Below are 21,116 nucleotides of genomic sequence, written 5' to 3' on the forward strand. Positions count from 1 at the left end.
GGGAGGTGGACACAGTGGGAATGGATGAGTCACAAGGAGTCTTCCCATTATAACTAGTATCATGTTCCAACCCCATATACTGCTCAGCCTCAGTTGCAATCCCTGTGTTTTCCTGCTTCCCTTTAGGAAACCTAGTGGCACAGGCTAAAGTGGACAGGTCTGAGGAATATCTATGGTCTTGCTCCCCATCTGTCCCATTCAGTGAAGCTAGTGTATGCAGAGGGGAGGGGTTAGTATGTTGCACCCATAAGGTATGGTGCAGGATGCATGCATCTATGGTGACCAGATGTCCTGATTTTATAGGGACAGTCCCGATTTTTGGGTCTTTTTCTTATATAGGCTCCTATTACCCCCTAGCCCCTGTCCTGATTTTTCACATTTGCTGTTTGGTCACTCTACATGCGTCCTATGTATGCCTGGGAGTTCAGGGTTGGGGGAGAAATTGTTTCTGCACTGCTGCAAGAGCTGGCAAGTGGCTAAAAGCCACAATGGAGACCTGTTCATGTAACACTACTATTAAATACACAGTAAATAGGTACACCTCTACCCCGATATAACGCAACCCAATATAACACGAATTTGGATATAACACGGTAAAGCAGCACTCCGGGGAAGGGGGCAGGGCTGCGCGCTCCGGCGGATCAAAGCAAGTTCAATATAATGCGGTTTCACCTATAACGCGGTAAGATTTTTTTGGCTCCCGAGGACAGCGTTATATCAGGGTAGAGGTGTATTCACAATTATATACCAAACAATGCATTAATATAGCTACTGTATGTTAAGTTTCATACATTTAATGGATATTAGAATTAAAACCCGAGAGAAATGGACATTGGAACACCTATTAACTATAGAAGATATAATTAAAATATGTTTAATCTCTTGCCTTGTAGAAATGCATAATGATCCTTTGGGGGTGTGTGTGTGTATATACACACAACTCCTTTATGAAAATCTAAATGGTTTATTCACGGACCTTAACCTAAAGCATTACAGAGCAAAGATTGTTATTGATTTCATATTGAAGACCTGGGGCCTCATTCATTAATGTTGTTTAAATTAATTATTTATGGAATTAGCCAAAAAGTAGCATCTATGCAACTGTATGTGTTGCTATGAAACATGCCTTCAATGCCAAAATGAATGAATTTTTCACCAGCCCTTATGCTGTAAGGTCCTTTAAGGAAGGTTTTAGTTGCATTATTCAAGATTTTTAGCTTATTAATACTTCTTGGAGGAAATGCAGTAGAAACCTCCACCTATTCCAAGTGTCATTGTTATCACTGAATTACTAATCAGGGATTGCAGACCAAACCAGGAGTGCATTTGCCAGTTATAACATCCACAGCACAGGCAAGAGAAATATTGCAACTTCAAGCTTAAGCAGAGCACTGAAAAATCAAACTTTATATAAATTACTTAGGTTTGTTTCAACAATAACAAAATAACCATCACCCATGGTATCTAACCACAAAAAAAAGAGATTTGCACATAAAGTCTTCCCTGATGCTTCTGTCTAAACTCATTACTGTTACCTGTCACATCCCTCTTGCTCTTACATATAATCTCAAGTAAAAGTACCCTTAGAATTTTTTGTCTTTCTTTGCTCTGCTTTTCATTTTGGCTGTTGCCTCAAATAGAGATGGAGCAGCAAAGGCAGATTTGCTTCCTTTCCATCCACTGCTTATATTTTCCTTTACGTTGCTTTTAGATAAATGGCGCACAGATGATTATTGGGACACTCTTCATGAGCTGCTATTGTTCTCCATCCACTTTCTAATAATAAAGCACTGTTTCCTCTCTCTGATTTCCTCAAAGCACAATCACTTCAAAAATATCCTCCTCTTCACCCCCTCATTTCCCCCCCCCGCACCTTTCCCCCCACTGCACACACAATTATTATACTTTACATTGAAAACTGAAATTTGCTGTTAAATTTTCAGTCCAGCTGAATGGGAGAGATTGATACATTATCTAGCTGGAACTTAAAACATGCTATGAGTCATCTTTACAAAAGAAAAGCACTGAAATAAGGTCCTTTCCTTCAAGTGAAAAGTCACTAAGGAATCTTCTGGAAGTGGCTGTGTGGGGAGTTGAGACTCCCCGAGTCCTCACTCGACCATGATTCATGTTCTTTATAAAGTCCTTCTCCTATTTGTAACACACAAGGGGTTCTCCAAACCACAAAAGTCCCTTTCCCCTCCTTCCCTCTCCCTTGAAAGAGAAGGGAGTCAGATTAAAAGCAAAGAAAGTCTTAGACAGTCTGTGGGGGCTTGGCTTGTCACCTGGTATAGCATCTTTAGTTGAGGGTCTACCACCAGCCCCTCTTCTTAAGGCACTAGGGTGACCAGATAGCAAGTGTGAAAAACTGGGATTGGGGGTGGGGGGTGGGGGTAACAGGAGCCTATATAAGAAAAATCCCCCAAAATCAGGTCTGTCCCTATAAAATTGGGGCATACTGCTTTAAAGCTGCTCTATGCAGTTTCAGGACAAAGAGGCTTGAGATTCTCTCCCTCTTGGCTGATTTGTGTCTCTGAGGTACAGCAGTCTTTCTCCTATGGCAGTTTTTCCTTCCTATGTGGTGTTCTCCTCTTCTTCCCCCCCCAGAACAAGCATTACAGGTGCACCTGATTAGTGCTGAATGAGCCTGGAAGAGCTTGTTAGTCTCCTCTGTACTAGAGTGAGGGTGTGCCCCTCCCTAGGCTGCCTGTGCCCTCCCTAGGTAATATGTTTTGGGTTTTTTTAATAGTTATTCACAAGCACACTGGATTAAAAAGTGACCAGTCTGGGAAGGAAATAGTTCTAGTGTTGCTTATGATTCGAGTGATCCAGAAGAACAGTGCAGAAAACTGTCTCCAGACAACAAGAGCAGCAGCAAAGGTGGGAACTCTCCTCCGCTCTTCAGCTTGGGGGGAGATGAGTGAATCCATGAAGACCAGTTCAAGGCTAACATTAAACACAGACAAGGCAAGTACTCTCTTCCTTTTTTAAAAAAAAATTAAAGGGATATAGAGAGCCTAGATTTGTAGCCATATGGACAAGAGACCAGCTAGGACACAAACATCCTTCCTCCACAGGCAATGAAATCAGTGACCTGCAAGCACAGCTCCACAGGAGTTACTCCAAGTCCTCTGCCTGAAATGAGAATTCTTCTTTCTCATCTCTGTTCTCTCCCCTGGTTAAGATATAGGGGAGTTAGCATACCACCAGTGCTTCAGTAACTCTCCTGGATCAGCTATGGGGGCAAGACTGCAACAAGAATTATATAGCTCTCAGCCTTCCTATACTTCTGGTTGGAGTAGCCTCTGTGGAACTTGTGGCATGTCCCTCAGTGGTTATCCTGGTACCAGATCTTCCCTGTCTTTAAACCCCCTTGAATGAATCATCTGCGTGGGATTACCAAATCTTGCATAATAAGGGAGCCCTCCATATCTGTGAAGCATGGTTCAGGATTTGCATTTTAGTGTTTAAAGCTACACTAACCCAACATTAGGGCTGCACAGCTAAACTAACCTACAATGCAAAAGTTAAAGTTCTTATTTGCATTTTTAACATTTTATGGCAAACACTGGAAAATGCAACCATAGCAAGATAGGTAAATTAATGCGGCTGTAAGAACTGTAGCTTTTGCATTTTGTCTTTCTCCTTTTTAAGTGTTAATCTTGAGGTTACATTGATGAAAAATCCCCCTTCCAAAGAAAGTCTTAATGCAATACAGTATTATGGAAATGATTTTAAATACTCAAAATTCAGGAAGTGAAGAAGTTTGTTACTATAGTAACATAAACAAGGCTACAATACATATCTTGTCTGAGGTGCATGTGTGCATATTATGTATGTGATTAAATATATTAGAGCTTAGAAAATGCCTGTTTTCTTTATTATACATATGCATGTATGCTATACATTTAACTACATCCATACACGTACAGGAAATGAATTATTTGCACTATATAGTGAATTTGATTTTTGCGTAGGATGGAATGCCAGACTCACTGATTGTCATTCCTTTATTTTATTTGTGTTGCTTTGTTTATGATGATGTCCTTTGCTATTGTGTTGAGAGTCAAGACTGTTCCTTTTTCTTTTTTTAAGTGCTTTTCTACTCTGAAGTAATACTGCAGGAAAAATAGCAAGCATAAATCAGAACATCAAAGTAAGTCCCACCATGCCTACAGTGTACAAATAGCTGTTGATGAGTTTGCCATGCTTACTGAACTGAATAAATATAAAAGCTTTTCATGTGCATTCCTATTTTCAGTCCCAATACAGTGCGTTAACCTCAGAATATCAAATTGAATCGGGTTCTGAGAAGAGTAGCCTGCAAAGCAGTTAGAATGACACTCTTCATTACACTATCTAGATTCAGGTTTCAGACAACCATAACTGGTGCTTTCACAACCTCTCACCTAAAGTCAGATAACGTACAGCCACCCAAATAAGTGACTGAATTCCCTGCAAGTGCTTCTGAACCTCTTGAAATGTGAAGTCCACAGAGGCCCTGAAAACTGAGACTGAAATTGTTATGAGGAGACTTTACTGGATGAAATTTTTCCTTGCCAGGCACAAATAAACAGCTCTCAATAGGGTGCTCACCACACAGTGTGTCAGCGCCTATTATGCAGTCTGGTGCTGAGTGAATGTGTCAGCTGCCCATTAGACCACACTAAAATAGAATTGCTGGGAGCCTGAAGCATGAAGCATGATATTAGATAAAGTGATGAAATTTCACTCGATTAAAGAGCCAGGTCAAGGACAGTTACCTCAGGAAATTCCTTTTCTCCTAGAATATTCTCACAACTTTGATGAATTTATCCCTTTTTCTGCTTATTTTTTATTATCATTCAAATGATATGAATGATTAAATTTACACTCACTGGCTTATGTCACATTTGGAATGATTAGAATAATAGATTTTATTTTGGGGCGGGGGGGAGAGAAAGAGAAAAGCCAGAAAGAATTGACTTTGTTCCAGGTTGAAAGTTCTAGGGAATGTTGGGTTGATTTGTTTAGAGTTGTTTTGAATGTTTCTTCTTCTTGCAAGGTGAAAAGGAGTAGGGCAGACTGAAATTTTTTTAGGCTTGTTGAAAGGTAGATATGAGCATCATCTGGGAGAATTAGGAAGTTGCTCCTTTTATCCATAGGGCAATGTATGCTGTAAGCAGAAGTAGCTGGATCTGTTTTTATTTCCCTGCCAGGAGTGGAAGGTTCACCTAGACAGATTAACATGCTGCAGATTTGATGTAGTATCTGTATCAGTTCATGGAAGGGCTGTCTGAAAAAAATTAGTACTCACTGATAAATCTGTTGCACTGTTTTACAGTTTGGTGATATCAGTCTCTCCCCATCTCCCTCAATTTAATTTCAGCTAGCATCACAAGCTGATCTCAGACCTAAAAGGTTTTCAAAAGGTTAATTATCAGCACTCTAGGGATCAAGAACTAGTTCCAAGGATAGACTCACTACTTTGTCATTTCTAAACAATATATATCATCCTGTGAATTGTTTTAATGCTTGATCGTCAATGTATTCAAGCACCTCTAATTTGGTGGATGCATTTACACTTTGCAAATTCTGCTTTGCATCTAGCAACAAATTCTAAGAACTGAAGGCCATTTGTGCTGTTTGAATAAGGGTACACTTATCCTAATGTACTATAGTTGCCAGGACTGGACAGCCATTGTGCACTGGTCAGTTACCAAGTTGCAGTCAGGAGGCATGTAGTGGAGCAGCAATTGAGCTGAGTCAGGTTTCTTGGATTATATACCAGCCAATCAGTGGGCTGCAGGGGGAACTGCCACTTAGTCCCTGCTGGATGGTACTTCCTGCTGTGTCTTGCTTCACAGTGGTCTCCTAGTGGAAACACAGCTCCCTGTGGTGATGTGGAAACCTCAAGGCCCAGAACCTCCATCATTCTATGTTCTAGTCCTGCAGATGCTTACATCAGAGGTTCAAAACACTGTGCCTTTCAACTGATTTATAGGGCAGTACAGTATTCTGGACCATTAGGATAATGTTGGGTACAAAACATCTATCACAGTGGTTCTCAAGCTGGGGGTCAGGACCCTTCAGGGGGTCGCCAGGTTATTACATGGGGGGTCGTGAGCTGTCAGCCTCCACCCCAAACCCTGCTTTGCCTCCAGCATTTATAATGGTGTTAAATATATAAAAAAGTGTTTTTAATGTATAAGGGGGGGTTGCACTCAGAGGCTTGCTGTGTGAAAGGGGTCACCAGTACAAAAGTTTGAGAACCACTGATCTATCAGATTATAACATTTGATCACTACCAACTTGGACTGAATCATGTACTATTATTTACCAGTTCAGTAAATAAAATCTTAGATATACAATTCCTGAGCTGTGCAAAATTGTCCTGAAATTTTACAAACCTGGGCACAAAGTTGATTTGCCCACCCTTTGAGGATATTGAAAAATCAGAGAATCTTTTATTCACCTTCCAAAAAATATTTACCCATGGCAAATAGAATATGCAAGGGTGCAGTTATCAGTGGCAATACCTGCCCAGTGAATAGGTATATGAAAAATGTCCAGATTATTGTTACATAGACATCATAGTAAAATATGAGACCTTAATTCAAGTCTAGGGAAAACTACCTTTCAGATGACAAATAACAGGAGTTGAATGTCATGTTAGGAGTAATCTAGGAGTCTCAATAGATGTAATCATTCTGCCCAAGCATACATTCAGAATGTTCAAAATTTACTGTATGTACTGTTTTGCTTATATTGATGGTAAAATACAAGCTATAGCATGGGGAACAGAAGTGAGGAGAGGCAATTGTAATTGGTATTGATGTCTAATTGTTTCCAGTTCTGTTAGTAATATTTTTCTGCATGCACATGATTGATTTATTTTCTGACTTTTTGAAATGATTTTTTTAAAAGCCATAACATCAACTTTTATCCAGAGTATTTATTTTTGCCAGAAAATTAAGTCAACCTCACTGAAACTTTCTCAGATAAACCACAAACGCATACACCAGCCCTTTATGAAGATGATGAATTTGTTACTATTCATCTGTGTGCGGTTAGGATTAAAGTAACATAATCCTTAGACAAAAGAGAGCAACATTTTGAGATGGGTGGATCGTAAAACCTCCTTTTCAAACACTCATTGAACTCGATTCCCAAAGCCTGTCTGTCACCAATACAGACAAAGAAACCTAAGCGAGGCTTTGTTGATATTCTCTGTTTTGCAGTGCTCAGGATGCCTGCAGAAAATCTCCTGTGTGTCTTCCTTTTTTTTGTCTCTTGTTTAGCATCTTTCCATGAAATCTGAAGTATTTTGTGTACTTTTTTTTATATATATATTAACACATAATAAGGTCCTTCTGAAACAAGAAAAATAGGTATTCTAAGAGCTGGTTGGTGGCAGCAGCAGGACGTTTCTGTCAAAGAGCTCATAGAAGGAATTTGATATGCTACTTCCCTGTTTTTTTTCCCCCTTGCCATGAGTAGTGATTACATACTCTGTCTGCTAACTCATTTTGCTTATAATGAAAGATGTCAGTTCCAACATTCTGCTGCATTCAGTCCTGTACACTGCACCATCACCATAGTATCTGTGAGCCCTGGCAATTGAAAAAGGGATGTAAATAATACTTACTTGTGGATTTTTTTTAAAGTGTGGAGAAGTGTGTGTGTCAGGGATGGGGGTGGGGGGACAGGGGAGAGGGATGCTTATATCGCAAATAGGTTAGTCCTTTAAGTAAATAAAGAGAGAAAGGGTCCCAAGTGAACCTTCACCTTTTGGGTTATACCAGGGTTAGGAATACGGGAACAGATATTTAACTCCTTTCTTTCTCAGAGATTTCCCTTGAGAAGGTTTGAAATTACTCTGAACACATGAGGTAGGTGCGGATATCTTTGCTATTTAACACTACAGAGTAATAACATGTCGTAGCCTTTACCCTCTAATAGCCCTAAAATTCAGTTTGTGTAATGTGGGCTTTAAAGTCTCCTTGGACTTCTATCTAGTTCAGCTGCCGTGGAATTTGTCAGATTGGAGTCCAGGTACCAACAATTTCTTGGCACCATCCTCAGTGGACCTGAGTCATGGGGGGGAAATTGCAGTTAAGCTGACACACAATCATGTTTGCAAGTTGCATTACAATACATTTATGGCTTCACTTCAAGGATCAAGAGGCAAATCACCTTCTCCCACAGAGAATCCCATGGGAGAAAGTACAACTGAAATTTGCTTTTTCTGAGTATTGTGATCAGAGAACTATGAGACTCAGGTGTTTGGGTGTGTGTGGCATGAAAAAATGGCACAGAAGTGCAGTCGATGCCTATGATAGTCTGTGTAAGAAAGCTGTTAATTTAAATATATCTGCTTTTTTCCCCAAAACTTTTGAAAGCTGAGTTCCCTTAGTTTTGGCATTGCCTATGCTCTCCATGTTTCTCCACTGCATTTTTTTTTTAAATGAAAGTTGAGACAATGGGGGAACAGTTGAGAGGTCTGTTCAAGCTTCCACATCCCTGCTAGTTTTTCATGACGTCCTGGAGGGATATGGCCCACTCCTTACAAAACATCCCTTCCCATGTATGGTTGCTAGTGTTAAATGTAATGACTATTTCAAAACATTTTTTAAAAAATCAAAACACTAGAAAGTATTTATTTCACTTCAAAGGCTAATTGTCTGAAAAGTTGTTTGTCAGAACGATCAGTTCCGGCCTAGAGGCTGGCAAAAAAGTATCCGAACCTATCAGAATATTGTTTTTGTTACTTTTTTGTCAATCTACACATCTAAAATATCTGAGCAGACTTGCGCAGGGTTTTTTTTAATACGTGTAGTTGAGTTCCTGTATAATAGACTATCCTGTGAAAAAATAAATTAGTTAATCAGTGGAGGTTCAATGTTGGTGAAATACTTCTCAGCCTGCTCAAAGGCTAAGTGCTTGTCTACAATCAATTTTGTCCTGATTTAACTGTGCCAGTTTGAAACCAGTACAGCTCAATTCCCCTAGGATAAGTTGTACATGTACAAGTTCTTGCTATACTGATATAACTTCATCCACACTACGGGCTGTCATGATTTAACTATTTTGGCTTTTAAAAAAATCAGTTAAAATGGTAGACCTGAACTAGATGGGGGGCTTGTGCCAAGGAACTGCACAGGAGGTGATGTGGGGGAATCTTTCATTGTACTTTATATTAAACAGAGCTTCAGTCTATCAAACCTTATTGTAAGGAGTCCACTGAATCTTCAAAGAAACAACTTTTAGCTCAGTGGGATGTGATATGGATAAGGCATTAAATATAGAGGAAGAGGAAATGCTGATTAACTCGGAATAAGAATAATGATAGCAGATGCAGCTAGAATACCTCATTTGGTGGTGGTTTACTTCTGAGTATTACAGTTGTTTTTAAATATGGCTTCCAAATAAATGTGACCCTTCAAATACTGCAGGTGATGGACAGACTGGTCCTGTGATTTCCTGCCTCAGCCATGCCCTGATTGCTGCATCTTGGCAAGGTAAGGTGACCAGATGTCCCGATTTTATAGGGACAGTCCCAATTTTGGGGTCCTTTTCTTACATAGGCTCCTATTACCATCCTGATTTTTCACATTTGCTGTCTGGTCACCCTATGGCAAGGTGCTGTTCCTCCAAGACCTGACAATCGCTGCATGATGTCATGCTTTGCAAAACTAATTCAAAGTTTTTAACTACTCATGAGCTCTTCTCCATGGAATAAACCATGTTCCCTTCCCCCAGTATTAGTGTTTAATTCCATTGTTAATATTGTGCCCATTTTGATTCCATCTGACCCACTTTTTACCTACATTTATAGATGTACTTTAGCCCTCTCAACAGAGAGAATGAATCCAGACTCCTTGATTTAGATCAGGCTGTGCTAATATAGGACTACTAGCCTTTTCTTTAGGTTGTTTGACATTAATACGTGAAGCTTGGTTGGCAGGGATTCTTGGGAGAGTTGAAATTAGAGGTGTTCAATCTCGCTAATTTGTTTAAACACACTAAAGTGGGGCTGACAGGAAAAAAAAGTGATAGTCACTGCTTCTCAGACATGGTAAAACAATTCATATATTTCTAGTTCAGATGTTGTTTTCTTTCACTGTGATGAGCTATTTGGGAAATCATTCAAAAAGTTATTTGATTTCTAAAATTTCAAGAACATTTGCCTCTTCTGACTATATATCACTATACATTCAGACCAGACATCTGCTCTCTGATCCGCAAAGAGGCCCTTGTGTTTTGAATTTTAGCAGTCCTGTATTTTATCCTACTTTTAAGCAACATTATCACTGCAAAGCAACACTATTCTATGGTTTGTTTGCAAAACTGGGCTATCCTATCCCAAGTCTGAACATAAAGCAAATCCAAGCAGGTGGCTGGATGGGAGAACATAGAGCTCAGTAAACATGCCTTATTTTTCATTACAGAGTATAGTGGAGACAAAATACTTTAAAAAAGGAGGGAAAGGCAGAAATCATAATGTATAGTCCATGTGGTGGTAGGAAGAATTTCATGCCATGGTGGGGCTGAGATACCAAGGTGATAGCCACCTTAAAAACGCACACATTTTAGAAAAATAAATTAGGGACTTGAATTCAAGACTAATTTTTCAACAGTTAGTAAACATTGTTTTAAAACAAATGGTTCTAGTAGCTAATTGTGCTTTAGTGATAGAACTAAAGTAGATCAGAGAATATACTCCTGTGCTACATATCTGATATTAAATGATTACTACACTTGCTTCTTGGTTGGGTAACATCTTTAAGAAGTGCAAAAAGGGTCCTGTCCTTTTTATTTTCTTTGCCAATTCTCAGACACCTCTCTCAACCTTGCTAAGCTCTCTCCATTGTGTTGGTGAACTCCAATGATCTTGTGAGTAGCAGATGGATTGAAATGAAGTACTGAAGAAAGCTGCATATCAACTTTGACCCTCTATTGCAGATCGACCCTCTGCTGCAAGGGACACAAGATGATTTGGGGGGGGGGAAAGCATTTTCCTGTTGACTGGAAAGTTACCTCTCACTGATGACTAAGCTGCTGAAATTGTTTAAGGGGAAAGAAATTCTGTTGTACATATTATTATATTTGCAGTTACTTCTTCATTCACACTTGCAACTGATTATCAGACTGGTTTCACTTCATGTTTCAACCAAACCAAAAGACTTAAAGAAATAAAATCTTTTGCCAATTTGCTGCAGAGCTAGGTAAGATACCATGCACTCCTGAGGGTATCTTTGGTAGGGAAAAGAGAAGAAAATAAGTCCTGTCAATTCTGTGCCTAACAGCTTATGGATAGAATTTCACTCTTGCTGAAAACACCACTGATTTTCAGTTCAGGACCTCTTCCCAACAATCCCCTCATCATCCTTGTAGAGGGTATTACCCAGTGATTTTATTTTATTTTATTTTTTTACACTCCCTTTCTTTGGGTAGGTTAAGGGAATAGCTGAATGTCCTGCTTTTCTCTGCCGGCCCCTGAAGGGGCAGTTAAGGGATAGTGTGCCCTTTCTATCCTGTTTCTTAGGGGGCTGGTGAAGTAGACTCAATTGCCTCTATCTTTCTGCCAGTTTCTTTTGGAGGCAAGTGGTCTGCCTTCTTTCCCTCCAACCCTAGCCATTGAACTGATCCTGCTACTGCTTCTTGAAAGGTCCTATCCATCATTCTACGTTTTAGAGGTGCTCTGACTAGAGTCCACCACAGGATTAAGGAGTTGGGCAGAAACTCATGGAACAAGGAGGGAGTTAGGCCACTTTCCATTGAATTCTAACTTCCTCATGCTCCTCTGAAAATCCAGGCCAGAGTCGTCATTACTGCACTGTGCCCTGGGGTTTCTCAGCCCTAGTGGATAATAATGCAAGTAACTAATAAGGAAGCTTTCCTAGCCTGACTGCTTCAGGCTGTGAGATGGGGGACAGGCAATTCTCTTTTCCTCTCTTTTTCCCCCAAATGTATTAGTATGTGGTGGGCTAAAGGAGGAGAGGCTGGAGAGAAAAGCATGTCCTTTAGAAAATACTAGTTTACGTATGTGTGGGGAGGGCAAGGCCTGCTGTCTGGCCTCACAGAACAGGCTGTGGGGAGCAGCTGTTGAGCTGGGAGGAGCAGTGGGCCAGATGAAGACAAATAATTAGGCTATCAATCTGCAAATATCTAGACAATAATAAGGTGATAAGTAACAATCAGCATGGATTTGTCAAGAACAAAGCCTGTCGAACTAACCTGGTAGCTTTCTTTGACAGGGTAACAAGCCTTGTGGATAGGGGGGAAGTGGTAGACGTGGTATATCTTGACATCAGTAAAGCTTTTGATACTGTCTCGCATGACCTTCTCATAAACTAGGGATATCCAACTTAGATGAAGCTACTACAAGGGCATAACAAGTGGGGTCCAATCCCCTGCTCAAAGCAGGCCAAACACCAACTAAATCATCCCAGCCAGGGCTTTGTCAAGCCAGGCCTTAAAAACCTCTAAGGATGGAGATTCCAAGACCTCCCTAGGTAACCCATTCCAGTGCTTCACCACCCTCCTAGTGAAATAGTGTTTCCTAATATCCAATCTTGACCTCCCTCTCTGCAACTTGAGACCATTGCTTCTTGTTCTGTCATCTGCCACCACTGAGAACAGCTGAGCTCCATCCTCTTTGGAACTGCCCCCCTTTCAGGTAGTTGAAGGCTGCTATCAAATCCCCCCCACTTCTCTTCTGCAGACTAAATAACCCCAGTTCCCTCAACCTGTCCTCATAAGTCATGTGCCCCAGCCCCCTAATTTTTGTTGCCCTTCGCTGGACTCTCTCCATTTTGTCCACATCCCTTCTGTAGTGGGGGGACCAAAACACTACTCCAGGTGTGGCCTGACCAGTGCTGAATAGAGGGGAATAATCACTTCCCTTGATCTGCTGGCAGTGCTCCTACTAATACAGCCCAATATGTTGTTGGCCTTCTTGGCAACAAGGGCACACTGTCCACTCATCCAGCTTCTCATCCACTGTAATCCCCAGGTCCTCTTCTGCAGAACTGGTGCATAGCCAGTTGGTCCCCAGCCTGTAGCGGTGCATGGGATTCTTCCTTCCTAACTGAGGACTCTGCACTTGTCCTTGTTGAATCTCATCAGATTTCTTTTGGCCCAATCCTCCAATTTGTCTAGGTCACTCTGGATCCTATCCCTACTCTCCAGTGTATCTACCTCTACCCCCTTTTCCAAGCTTAGTGTCATCTGCGAACTTGCTGAGGGTGCAATTCATCCCATCATCCAGATCATTAATAAAGACGTTGAACAAAACCAGCCCCAGGACTGACCCCTGGGCACTCCACTTGATACCGTCTCCCAACTAGACATTGAGCTGTTGATAACAACCAGTTGCGCCTGACAATCTAGCCAGCTTTCTCTCCACCTTATAGTTCATTCTTCCAATCCATACTACTTTAACTTGCTGGCAAGAATACTGTTTGGAGAGCGTATCAAAAGCTTTGCTAAAGTCAAGCTATATCACATCCACCGCTTTCCCCATATCCACAGAGCCAGTTATCTCATCATAGAAGGCAATCAGGTTGGTCAAGCATGACTTGCCGTTGGTGAATCCATGTTGACTGTTCCTGATCACCTTTCTCTCCTCTAAGTGCTTCAAAATGGATTCCTTGAGGACCTGCTCCATGATTTTGCAGGGGACTAAAGTGAGGCTGACTGGTCTATAGTTCCCCATGTTCTCTTTCTTCCCTTTTTTTCAATAGGGGCACTATATTTGCCTTTTTCCAATCATACTGGACCTCCCCTGATCATCATGAATTTTCAGAGATAATGGCCAATGGCTCTGCAATCACATCAGCCACCCTCAGCACCCGTGGATGCATTAGATCTGGACCCACGGATTTGTTCATGTCCAGCTTTTCTAAATAGTCCTTAACCTGTTCTTTCACCACTGAGGGCTGCTCACCTCCTCCCCATACTGTGGTGTCCAGTGCAGCAGTCTGGCAGCTGACCTTGTCTGTGAAGACTGAGGCAAAAAAGCATTGAGTACTTCAGCTTTTTTCACATCATCTGTCATTAGGTTGCCTCCCCCATTCAGTAAGGGTCCCACACTTTCCCTGACCACCTTTTTTGTAACATACCTGTAGAAACCCCTTTTTTTACCCTTCACATCATCTGCTAGCTGCAACTCTCAATTGTGCCTTTGCCTTTCTGGATTACCCCCCCTGCATGATCTAGCAATTTTTCTCTCCTCCCTAGTCATCTGTCATTTCCCCACTTCTTCTTTTTTTTTTTTTTTTTTTTTAAGCTCAACACTTTTTTATTAAGCCAGCCTGCCCTGCCTGCCTGCATTATTTCTCTTTCTTTCTCACATCAGTTGGTTTGTGCACCAATAAATCAACTTTTTAACTCCTTTCCCCCTCATATTATCCTCCCAAGGGATCCTGCCCATCAGTTCCCTAAGGGAGTCCAAGTCTGATTTTCTGAAGTCCAGGGTCCATATTTTGCTACTCTCCTTTCTTCTTTTTGTCAGGATCTTGAACTCCACCACTTCATGGTCACTGCATGGGAAATGATTGCCTAGTAAGGGATCTGGGGGAGTCATAGTAGACCACAAGCTAAATATTAGTCAACAGTGTAATACTGTTGCAAAAAAAGCCAACAACATTCTGGGATGTATTAGCAGGAGTGTTGTAAGCAAGATACGAGAAGTAATTCTTCTGCTCTACTCTGGGCTGATTAGGCCTCAACTGGAGTATTGTGTCCAATTCTGGGCATCACATTTCAGGAAAGATGTGGACAAATTGGAGAAAGTCCAGAGAAGAGCAACAAAAATGATTAAAGGTCTAGAAAACATGACCTATGAGGGAAGATTGTAAAAATTGGGTTTTAGTCTGGAAAAGAGAAGACCTGAGAAGGGACATAACAGTTTTCAAGTACATAAAAGTTTGTTACAAGGAGGAGAGAGGGGAAAAATTGTCCTTTTAACCTCTGAGGATCGGCCAAGAAGCAATGGGTTTAAGTTGCAGCAAGGGAGGTTCAGTTTAGACATTAGGAAAAACTTCCTCACTGTCAGGGTGGTTAAACGCTGGGATAAATTGTCCAGGGAGGTTGTGGAATCTCCATCGTTGGGGATTTTTAAGAACAGGTTAGACAAACACCTGTCAGGGATGGTCTAGATAATACTTAGTCCTGCCATGAGTACAGGGGACTGGATTAGATGACCTATTGAGGTCCCTTCCCATTCTATGATTCTATAGGGCAGTGGTCCTCAACCTTTTTCGTCTGGCAGGCGCCAGACGAAGGACCATGGCAGCAGTCGAGCATCTGCCAAAATGCCACCGAATGCCATCATCCAGAGGCGTCCTTTCGGCGGATGCTCGACCACTGGCCAGGACGCGGGTATGGGGGAAAGTGAACTGGAGACAAATGAAGGTAAGAGTGGTAGTCAGAGTCTATTGGGGAAGGAGAGGACTCTCGTGATATAGAGGGTCATATAAGTTTTGTTTTCATATTGGTACAAAACTTGCTGAAGGTTTCTTGATGTTTACGTCAGTTCTGGGGTGTTGAACACAAACCAAAAATGATGCTCAATGGATACAAACCTGCCAGAATGGTCAATAGAAACCCACATGTATCTAAGTGGGCGGACTTTGTGCAAGTCTGATCACACACATTTGTCTTCAATATATTTCACTTCTGGTTTTATGCTTGTCTCTTTATGTTCTACAGCTTACTGCATGTGTGTTACATGGAGCTGCAGAAACTGTTTTAAGCCAGCATCATGCAGTGATTAAATCAGGAAAAGAGAAAAAAAAATTATTTCTCGTATTGAATTTTTTTTTGCTCTGAATTTAGATACTGTAGCTAATAGCCAGGAGATGATTGAAAATGTTGGCAGCTAGTTCGAGAATAAGATTCTGGGGGAGAAAAAACAATGAAGTAAAAGTCCATCACCCTGAAATGTTCAGGACTTTTATCTGAAGTTGGTTCCATCAGTTGCAATACACGTCCATTAGTACCGCTGCAACTCCCTGTGCATTGAAATAACATTAACATTTAACCTGAAAAAATGAAGTTATTAAAAATTTACATAAAATTATGGAGTAAACTCCAAACAGGTCGCCTCAGAAATGTATAATTATGCTCAGCAGTCCTGTCAGCGTACATAGAAACAATTTTACTTCTAATCATCTTCTGCTTTTATTCACTCAGGAATATATCATTAAAATTTCCACAGAACAATGAACCTTAATAGGTGCTAATGCAATTGTGAATTGTGGTAATTGTTACCTAAATTAATCTCTGTACTTTCAGTTCCTTGTTGGCCTATGCAAAAGAAGTGTGGAAAAGATGGTGCAGAAACTGAAACTTGTATAAATTGTGTAAAGGGTTCATTTTATTCAGCAATATTTTATTAAAAATCTTCTGGTAAACTGGCAAATTCTATGGATAAACCCATTAGATCAATAGAAGCTATTTTACACAATGCTCATTTATTAAGTTTCTCAAGTCTTTCCTAACTGTGCTACGTCTAGTAACTTGTGACTAGAGTAATAAGCATGTATGTGTGGAAATAGGCAGCACGGTGTATATCTATTTCAGTCTGTACATATTTTTCTGGGTGTAAATATTTATATGTTGTCTGAATACAAGAGTCCTACTCTCTTTATAATATATTATTTATATATATATATGTATGTGTATATATATAAAAAATATGGCTTTGCATAGGATTTTGAAGTGTCTTACAAACCCAAGTTAATGGATCCTCACCAAAAATTCCTGAGATAGTAAGGGATATGTGGGGATCACATCACCCAGCACTGAACTGAAGCCATCATTAGAGTGGAATGTAGCAGCTGCTTAATAGCACACAGCAACGCTATAGATCTAGCATAAGAAAGGGTAGGTAGGCTAATTCTTCACAACTGAAACTGCAGTATGAGGAATTTAGGTAGCAGAATGTAATTATCACATTCAAATTTGGCCAATTGGCAATGTACACACCGCCATAAGATATATTTAAAGAGCAAAAATACAGATGAGGTGACCTTAGTCGTACTTCTGTATTTTCCTCAGGGAGATGAGCTCACCTAGTAGAGCTTGTCCCTCTAGGTTACATAGGTCTTGGTTTAAATCTCATGCTTCAGTTTTAGTTTGTCTTGTCATTTGATGGGGGTGGGGTTCCCCAAATTGTGGTTTGCTGTTTGTTTGCCAACTCGTGTCCAGATACAACGGTAAGACCTATCCTTAGAAACCTTCACTATGTTTTTCATTTCAGATTCAAATACCAAAGCTACCTTCTGACTATTATGATCCTTCTAAATTAAACTATTGTTGTATGTAAAGTAAATAAGGTTTTAAAAATGTTTAAGAAGCTTCATTTAAAATTAAATTAAAATGCAGAGCCCCCCGGACCGGTGGCCAGGACCTGGGCACTGTGAGTGCCACTGAAAATCAGCTTGTGTGCCGCCTTTGGCACGCGTGCCATAGGTTGCCTACCCCTGCTTTAGTGGATCCTTTGCATACTAAGCCTAATGGATTGCAGACATCTCTACCATGATTTGAAGAGAAATATTGGGTTTTATTAAGAAAATGTGAGGGCTTAGAGAAAAGAACAGGGCGTTTGAGCCAAACTCTGCTCTCAGTTAGCAACCCCATTGATATCACTGAAAGCTGAATTTAGCCCTTACACTGGAAAGCACAGAAAATTGTTGTATAGACAAATTTGAATTGCATAGAGAAGACTAGGAATAGCTGAGCACTACATTAGGTCAAATAATCCAAAAGTTTTTAGGCTTTTCCTTCGGCAGCCAAGGAATTGGATTTCAGTCAACTTTGTAACAAAATCCCTCCAATGGTATCTAAACAAATGTGGAGGAAGAGCTCTTTATTTTCACTGAATGCTGCTGTCTAGGAAAAAATACCAGGACTGGAAAAACAGGATGATCATCATCATCAGAATATAATGGAGGCAAGGAACTCTTTTTTACAAATGAGAATATGGAAGCAATTGTCCTGTATCTGGCAAAAATGAAAGATATTCTACCAGGAGAGAGTTTCTTCATTATTGTTGGGAAAAGGGCAAAAACAAGTTTTTGGTCAAAATTCAGTCTTACTGACAAATAGAGACAATACAGGTAGTGATGCGCAAGAGTGTGAATAGCATATACAAACTCTGGGAATCCAGCCAATAGAGTGTTGTACCTCTTTTGGTTTATAAATCTCAGTTAAAGACAAGTAATAAGGATTTTAACCCATTAACAGAGCAGAACAATTTGTTGCCTGGAAATTAGAAGCGCTCTTCTTTTTTTGGGTTCAGTGTGTCAAAGTTCCTTTTATGAGCTGCTATCTGAGTGAATATAGTTGTTCCCTCATCCCTTTTGTTCCAGAGTCCAGATTAACAGGATACCAAGCATATTACAATTGCAGATATCACTTGTCTTAGTTTTTATATTTCATTCTCTATGCAATGCAGTATATACAGTTTGCATGTTTTCTTAGCCAGTATCATATCTGGATTGAATCAGACACTCTTCAGGATGGGACTGTTGCTGTCCCCTATAGCTTGGGTAGAAGTGTGGCTTTAGGGTTTGGTTATTAATTACTAACTAAAAGCCAGATTTTCAAAATTAGCCTCCAATTCTGAGCCTTCACCAACAGTCAGTCATGCAAATAATTGTGGATGCAAAATTGGAAGACAAGTTAAGACTCATCTCAGTGTTACCTGATGCTCCTTCCATCTGTCATGTCTACTTGTTATCTCTTGTCTTGTATTTAGCCTTTAGGGCAGGGGCTGCCTTTTTTTATTGTGTGTCTGTATAGCACCTAGTGCAATGGTGCCCTAATCTCTGATTGGAGGCCTTATGCCCTGTCACAATACAAATAAATATTACTGATAAATCCTCTTTTTTGAAAATTTGGCTATAAAGGTTGAAGTAATAAAATTAGTCTTTTCTTGTACCCAGAGTACTGGGATATTGTCATGTGACATCTTTAATGAAAGGACAAAATCCTAATTTTACATTGATTATAGGCTGTGGCTCAACAATTACCTCAGGCACAGAACTGTTTGGTTCATATTTTGTTTTGCAAAATGTCCCTGCTCTTGGACCAGATTTACCAGACATGGTGCATTAAGGAAGAAATTATACCTCTTTTTGTACCAGGTTGGCCCTCAGACACTGCAGATGAAGGATTCAAACTGACAAATGGCAAACAGTTTCTGTAACTTCCCCTCATAGTTTTCTACTGGGGTAGGAAACTTTACTTTTCACCCAAATCAGTGTATCCTCTCAGCTAAGCCTTGTTTCCCAAAACCTCAACATGCAACACCCAAAGTGTAAATTCTGCTCTTGAGTTTCTCTGAGTTTTAGGTGTGTGCTCACTCTCTCCTATCCACACACCCCTACCAAAGCTCACCAGGAAAAAAAAATCAAGGTTTTTTTTTTTTCTTTTTTTTTTTTCTGTTCTCAAGTTGAAACCGTGTAAAAATGCCCAGAACTCCAACTTAGATAGGCTGGCCTGAGCTGAGTGGCACATTTGTAACAAAATCCAGTTTGCATTAAAAAGGTAAATGCAAAAAAGAGTGAAGCTTTTGCAATTAGGGTTAGGTCTAAATTACAACTACACAACAGCTGAATTTGAACTCCCCACAACTCTGGGCAAGTTCACATCTGAATCATGATCTTAGGTCATAAAGCGAAGCCTGCTTCAATTCTGGATTGAGCTAGAACACAGAAAGCACGCAACCTTGAACTTTGGTGTCAGATTTTATTCTCAAGAAGTTGAATGGTCTAGTAGCTATAGCATGGGACTGGGAACAATGAGCCTGGATTCTAACTCTGACTCTGTGATCTTAGGCAAGTTTATTTCTCTGTGCCTCAATTTCCCCATCTGCAAAATGGGAATAATACCCACGTTAGGGTGCTTTTTGATCTCAAGATCGCTCAATCATTGCACATTATTATTATTTTATTATTATTTGATTCCAGATCCAAACACTTGTGACTCAGGGTCTTCTCTAGCTTTAACAGGAACATGTAGCACAATGAACATCATGATGCTTTGATTTTGTCACACAAGAAAATCGTGTTAAGGAACAAACTTTTTTTTTTTTTTTGTAAAGTGAAAAGGTATAGAAGGCAGTATTTGGTGAGCTGTCTCTCTTTTTCCTTTTACAGATCGCTTCTTAAAAGGCCTCAACTGGTCAAAGGTTTTTTTGCTATCTTTATTTCCCATGTTCTGCCTGAATTGAAGCGCACCTCTTTAGTGTTTGCTTCCAACCCACTGATGGAATATTTCATTCCTCCCCCAACCCGTTGGTTTTTTCTGTTGGATCCTGCTATATTTCACAGAGGACATGTGTGAGTTATTCAAGTTCCTACACCTCATTTGGATGACAATGTTTCTGTAATGAGAATTGAGAGCAGCAACTGGCACAATGTGAATACATTCTGATGGCAAGGATTGTAAATGAGAATTGTGAACCTGACACCCTTCCTGAACCTGTTCTCTCTGTTCTTTAATCGTAAAATCCAGTTCCTAAAGATGCCCCCTCCAGCGCCCAGTGTACAAATGTGTTTTCCTGTTCAGAAAAAAGAAAAATGAAAATATTTCAGGGAAAGCTGACAGCTTTAACGAACTTTAAAGGTTAGCCCCAGTGCTAGTTAGCATAACTATTCATGCCTCTGTCTATTGAATTACTCAGCTGAACATGCACACAAAAGCAAAACTTAAAAAACCCCACCACCCAGAAAGCGAGCATTAATAATTCATAAATACTAGAGGCTTCTGACTTTTTTTTTTTTTTTTTAGTGCATTGGAAGTGTGTTAAGAACTGAATCCTGGTAGTGTCTAACTTCAGAAGCTCACTGAGCGACCCTGCCCAAGAAAGTTAATGTTTCCATAAGTGTAGCTACCAAAACATATTGTGGATTTTCATCCCCTCAAGCACTTGTTAGTGTTTCTTTGGATTAGTATAAGGTAGGGCTTTTTATGAAATGTTTAACTGAAAGCTTTTCTATTTGAATTTCACAAGCCTCTGCGGGCCATAAGAACTCCAGATTCTACTATAATCCTCTGTTATGAAGTAAATCAGAATTTTTGAACAGATTCCAGATGCCAATTGTGGTATTAATGAGGATATA

General features: G+C 40.2%; 1 long non-coding RNA gene across 1 annotated transcript; it reads left to right on the top strand.

The window, feature by feature from the left end:
• The first annotated feature begins 4,123 nt into the window (after positions 1-4,123).
• Positions 4,124-20,474, top strand: LOC120407512. Its single transcript, XR_005600080.1, has 3 exons — positions 4,124-4,156; positions 9,435-9,500; positions 20,151-20,474. It is a non-coding gene; the product is annotated as an uncharacterized LOC120407512 (long non-coding RNA).
• The last annotated feature ends 642 nt before the right edge of the window (positions 20,475-21,116 follow it).

This window comes from Mauremys reevesii, linkage group 6 (assembly GCF_016161935.1).
Source record: "Mauremys reevesii isolate NIE-2019 linkage group 6, ASM1616193v1, whole genome shotgun sequence".
NCBI lineage: Eukaryota > Metazoa > Chordata > Testudines > Geoemydidae > Mauremys > Mauremys reevesii.